Here is a 6221-nt window from a genome sequence, read left to right as displayed (position 1 = left end):
TGTGTAACGAAAAACATGGGATTGGAGTCTGATTGTGGATTACTCATTGTTAAACTCAATAGCGCCCCCTAGGAATTCTTTTTTTTGACATTTTTGGCACCATCTGCTGGCAACATGCAACAATCTGGAAATCTAAAATTTGGCATAGAACATCTTTGTGTCTCCCAGAATAAGTAAGTTAAGTCAAATTACAGATTTCCTAGCCACAGACTCTGTAGCGCCCCCTACAATTTCATGCACTTTCTGTCTCTTTTTGACAACTTTGGCCCCACCCCCTTGGAATTCAAAAGTACATACAGACTTCATATTGGATATGTCACTTATATAGGTCACACTGAACATGTGAGTGAAGTCAAAATGCAGCCAACACATTTGCAGACTCAATAGCGCCCCCTAGAAATTCTATTTTTTGTCAGTTTTTCCTCATTTTTGACCCAGTCTACAGCCAACACATAAAAAGGTAGAAGCCTGCAATTTGGTATGTTAGATCTATGTGTCACACAGAATAGGAAAAATAAGTTAAATTATAACTTCCATGTTCACTGGCTCTATAGCGCCCCCTAGAAATTCCACATTTTTTATTTTTGGCCCCGCCTCCCAGTCACATACAAGCAGGTAGAGGGCCAATATTTTACAGATATGTTTGTCACTATAGCCTCTATCAAAATATGTGCCATATGTTGACATTCCATGAAAAAAAAGGTGTTACGCCTACCAAGCTGTAAATGGCTCCTTCGCTTCTTTTAATGGTACCTTTTTAGGATGGCTGTGGGCTAAGCATCGCCAGAGCATGGAAATTTGGTGTAATTTTTTTTTTTTTTGCAGATCATGTATTTCTGCATCAAGACAAGTCAAAATAAGAATGTTTTGATGTTTTTTTTGTGACCAATTTATTGACTTTTAAGCATTAAAAGTCACAACCGTTGGATGCCAAAATTACACATGGCAAGCATTTCCCTTTCCCCACAGTGGCTACTATTAGTCAAATGCCTGAAAAATGGTTAATATAATTTCAGCACATATCCATTTGTCAATTCAAGTACATATTGGGATGTGTAAGTGGGTAATAAATGATTTATTAACTTAAAATTACCAACCGTCATAGCCGTTTCCTACCAAAATTATGCATTTCCAAGCATCCCAGTTTGCCCCACAGTGGCTACATTGACTCAAATACCTGAAAATTGGTTTATTTCACCACAGCACACATGGCTTTGTCAATCCAAGCACATATGGGGATGTTTAAGTGGGTTTTCAATCATTTATTTACTTATAAGTATCAAAAGTCTTAGTCGCTTGCTGGCACAATTATGTATTTCCAAGCAATTCAGGATGCCCCACGCATGGCTATTGAATCAAGTGTCTAAATCTTGGATTATTTCCTATCAACTTGCCAATTCAAGTGCATATGTGGATGTTAAAGAGAGTTTTAAGGATGTATGGACATAAAAGTAGGCTACCAAAAGTCATAGCTTGCTGCCAAAATAAGCATATACGTTCCCCCCAGTGGCTACATTGAGTCAAATCATGCTGAATTATTTCTGCAAGGCGTATGTTCACCTATCAATTAAACTAAAATGTGGATATTCAAGTGGGTTTTGAATTAGGCTATGTAAGTTATGTGTGTAGGCAAAACATACCTATTTTTACAGAAAAAAACGAACTGGCAGCATATCCAAAACGGTCTCAGATTTGACATTGCAAAACTGTTTTTTATTTTTATTTTAGAATGGCACACATCTGGCCTATAAGCACAACTCAAAATACATATTTACAAGTGGGTTTTGAAGGATCCAAGCCAGGAGTATTAAGACAAAATGCCAAAATCAAAATCTGAAATAAAGTTAGGCCAAACTAAATATTTGTTTTGTGTGTAATATTGTTTTGTGTGTAATATTTTTAGTATTATTTCCAGAGTAATACTAATACTACTGCTGCCCATTAACAGATGTTAGGAGACCTTTTTAATGAATACTTACCACCGTCATGAAATTCAAAGTAGGCTATTTGTTATGACCGCCATTTTGAATGTCCAGAAATAGAATTTTTAGCTGCAAAACTTACTGTACTTTGGTCATACTATTAGATATCACTTAAGGCCTATTATTTAGTAATTAATCATGAAAAGATCTAATTTGGCAATGGGCAGCACTGTTTCAATGAGCAGCATAGTTGCAATACTCTGGCCAACATCCTACACAGCGCACCTTTAAGTAGACCTAATATGTAACGACTTGGCCATTGCCATTCTGGTAACAGCTAATTTAGGTCTACAGGGGTAGTGTTTTAAAAGGTTACATACACTCTTCTCCATCATCATGCATGGTACAGTAGTTCATATTGTGTTACATATGAATGAGCTGTTTCATTGGCCTGGGCCCACTCATATTCCTCTGACAACCAAATTTCATGTTCAAGTCTTGTTACAACATACATTAATGGTGTATGTGGGCCAACTGTGTAATACACATTTGAAATGATCCCATGGGCTGCATGAAATTAAGATTTTGCCCCCAGTGTTATGTACAATAAAACTGTAAACAATACGCTACACACAGAGCTGTCAAAGTCTAGCCATACCAGACGTTTATTTCACTGAACTCGCATCCCAGCATGCCCTGCACAAATGTTATTATGTCGTCTTCAAGTAGCATCAGGAAATATGAAATATCAGCACAGGCAACAGAGCAGACATAACATTTCCCCCCTCCCCAGGGGAGACCCAGGAACATCATTCATATTGTCAGAGTACATAGTCCCTGAGATGGCCTGGATGGGCCCTTGTACGGGCCGGTCGCCTCCAGGTCTGTTGCAGTAGGCGGCGGCACCTTGCGAACACGGCGGAAAATGGCGGGACCCAGCTGCTCAGTCACTTGCAGTGGGGCAGAACAGAATGACTTCAGCTTGTGGCCCCGGGTAGGCCTGCGGATCCTCAATCAGTCCAGTGGAGCAAGTGTGGGGCTTTTAACCCTGTGGGAGCGGTCAAAGCACTGTTTCACTCTGCGTTGATGAGTGGCGACCCAGCTACTCCAGTGTCTGGTGTCGCGCACCATGCGGGGCAGATGGTAGTGGGCCAACAGGGAACTGCAGACGATCCAAAGGTAAAGGCAGTTCGGTCTAAGTTTAATGTGAAGACTAGCAAAAAACACATTCTATTAATTTAACATATACTCAACTCCAAGCTCAAACCTGATAAAGGCATATAGTATATTGACAATTCAGAATTCAAAACAAGGACCAACCAGATGTGTCAATTACGTAAACTTTGACAAAGTTTTGTATAAAAATCACCTGTCACATCGACTTGACTGGTCCCTTGAAGAAGAAATATTACAGACTGTACACAATTCAGAATCGTTGGCAGGCATCATTAATGTATCACAGCTATTCAAACCACCTGAAATAAAATATGACTTATAGTGGATCGTGTAGAATTATACTGTGAGTCTGCATACAGCCTCTGGTCATGCAATGACCAAGTGAAGACGTATGGCAGTTCTTCAGTCACTTGGTCATAATTCGGCATCCTGGGATGGGAGAGAGGAGGGACGATTCGGCATGACAGTCTGGTAGATGAAGATGTTGGCGAGTCTGGAGTTGCGGAAGCAGATACTCCTGTACCTCTACCCGGAGGGCAGCAGGCTGAACAGCTTGTATGCGTTGTGGTATCACTGCCAATAATCAGTCCTTCATAGGTGAAGCAGGTGTTAAATGTCTTGCTTGAGGGGAGTGGGGTCCCAGAAGCCTTGTTGTAGTCTGTGCAGCTTCCACCCCACATAGTGATGATGAATCTACGGAATTCGGTGACACACTGGAAACAACATAAAAAACAGGAGATATATATTTTAAACAAATATATACATTTTTTTTAAAGCAGGAGATATATACACAGAAACATATACATAACAATCTCAAATTAAATACAGATTCAGACATTATAATGGCTTTCCACTTGTTGCTGCATTTGGGGAAATTATACATTTTTTTAGTGTACTCATCCCTCTCAACTTTCAAGCAGTTTGTGGAGACTCATCTCGTCTGAGAGAGCTCCCCTACATAACAAAGCATTCATTCCTAATCTGTAATTCATAACCCTATGCACTTACTTTATCCTGCTTACACACGATCAGTAGGTCTTCAGTTTTACAATGGTTTACTTGTATACAGCTGTCCTCTGTGTTCACCCCACACTCTGATCCACATGGATACACATTTGGATAAAGTGTCTGCTAAATGCATTGTAATGTAATATAATGTGATAAAATCACAACACCAAAACAACAACTAAACTGTACTTAAGTTAACCTTCCTCTACTTGGTGGGTTAAAAGATGTCAAGTAGACATATTCTTTTCAGCTTTACAATGTAGAGGGGTGATATTTGTGTGGAGATCTACAAACACAACTGGGAGGTTAGCATGGTCCATTCTGCAGGAGCAGCACTGAGCAATGTGTGCGGTGTGGGGGAGATAATATGGTTAGGTTGAGAAATATGGTTAACTACTTCTACTGTGATCCACCTTCATAGTACACGGACGTAAGACACTTTACCACTGACAGATATTTGGTTGTCTATTGACCCCAAGTGATGGCCTTCAAAAACATCACAGGCAGGATAATGGAGCGCAACTTGAAAAGAATATGCTTTTTCGACAGATAAAGTAAAACATACCTGCAACCAAACTGGCAGCGTGTTCACTCATCATCTCCTTAGCACATACCCATTAGAATCTGTGAAAAGTGTAACATGCAATGAAATTAGAGTTGTCTGCCTGTACTGTATTGTGAAACTCAAACATTCTAATGACTAATCTTGCGGAGCGAGTAATTAGTGGTGTGTGTGTGGAGTCAAGTCAGTTATATTGTCATTTTCTTCATATGCACAGGTTATACAAGTAAAATGAAATTCTCACTCTATGCCATGTCAGGACATAGTCTGTAAATGTCAGTTCTGTGTATGTCTGACATTAGTGCAAGACAGGACACGTAACACTAGTAACAATAAAGTAATTAATTAATAAATAATTACAACAAGCAGCATTGGTGCATTTTATGTTACAGAGGCCAGCAGTTCTTGGTAGTGGAGGTCTGAGGTAGTGCAGGTAAGGTGCAGGTAAGGTGCAGTCACATGGTGCGGTTACATAGGAGCTGTCTGTGTGTGTGTGTATGCGTGTGCGTGTGTGTGTCCTTTCCACGAGGGACAGGATCAACAAGCCGGTATGTACAGTATGATGTCAAACGCAAACAGGTCATTTGAGTAATCTGGGTCTTCACTTTTTCCCTTGGATGCTCATCAGTGTAGGGCCTCTAAAACTTGGTCGAAGTAGACAAATACTGAGGCACTCAAGGTAACATTTTTTTCTTTTATTATTTGGCTACAATGCCTACGTGTTTCGATCCTTATGTCCCTTCCTCAGGGCATATGTAAAAATTGTAACCTTTAGGAGTTTAGTGCCTCAGCATTTTTCTACCTATGTATGATGTGTTGTATGTTGTTGCAGGGTCCAGACAGTTATTGTTGGGTAGTGTATGAATGGGATAGTGGGGTAGTGTGTTTAGAGGATGCCAAAAATCTGCACATAAGCAGTGTAGTCAGTAGATCCACATCACAAGATGAGATTCTGGGGGGTGAAATGGGATGAATTTGATGTGCAAAATAGAAAGACCACAGCTGACCGACCAGTATGACAAAATGTTCAGTTTGTGTATGCTTACCTGCAAATTAGTCTCTGGAAGTAGGAGGGGGAGGGCTGGATTATCTGACGGAGGCTGGACAGGATGAATTCCATGGGAATGGTTGAAGAGGGCAGTCGGGGTGCCCGGAGTGTTATCACTACCCCTCGCTGCAGCTCCTGGATCAGCTGGGTTGTTGGCACTGCCTGGGCTGAGGAGCTGGATTTCTGTTTTTGCCATGATTGGTAGACCCTTTGAATAACTCGTTACCAGCATGATCTATGTAGGTGGGAACAAGCAAAATCCACAAAGATGGTGTGTATACAGCAGGGGTGAAAGTAGTTTTCATGTCTTACAGGTGCTATACCCCACCCATCCCCACCCTCAACCAAACAAAATAAACATGAGCACTACAGATCTATAACTGACTCTTTCAGGTGTCTTCATAGGACACTTGTCTCAAATGGCAGTGTATGTGTTTTTCCACACCTTGCTTTTTCAGATGAGGGTTTTTGTCCAGCATTAACTCTGTTCTCTTACCAGCTATGT

General features: G+C 40.6%; 1 long non-coding RNA gene across 2 annotated transcripts in view; it reads right to left on the bottom strand.

Annotated features, from left to right (window-relative positions):
• Positions 1-2561: 2561 nt before the first annotated feature.
• Positions 2562-6221, bottom strand: part of LOC134451476 (uncharacterized) — a 5159-nt gene continuing 1499 nt past the window's right edge. For both annotated transcript variants that reach the window (XR_010035244.1, XR_010035243.1), the window contains 3 exons: positions 5715-5951; positions 4672-4730; positions 2562-3811 (listed from right to left, as the gene is read on the bottom strand). This is a non-coding gene — a long non-coding RNA (uncharacterized LOC134451476). The remainder of the gene's footprint in view (positions 3812-4671; positions 4731-5714; positions 5952-6221) is intronic.

The sequence above is a fragment of the Engraulis encrasicolus genome, chromosome 6, assembly GCF_034702125.1.
Source record: "Engraulis encrasicolus isolate BLACKSEA-1 chromosome 6, IST_EnEncr_1.0, whole genome shotgun sequence".
Lineage (NCBI taxonomy): Eukaryota > Metazoa > Chordata > Actinopteri > Clupeiformes > Engraulidae > Engraulis > Engraulis encrasicolus.
Note: the sequence above shows the minus strand (reverse complement) of the source record. Positions and strands in the feature narration are given on the sequence as shown.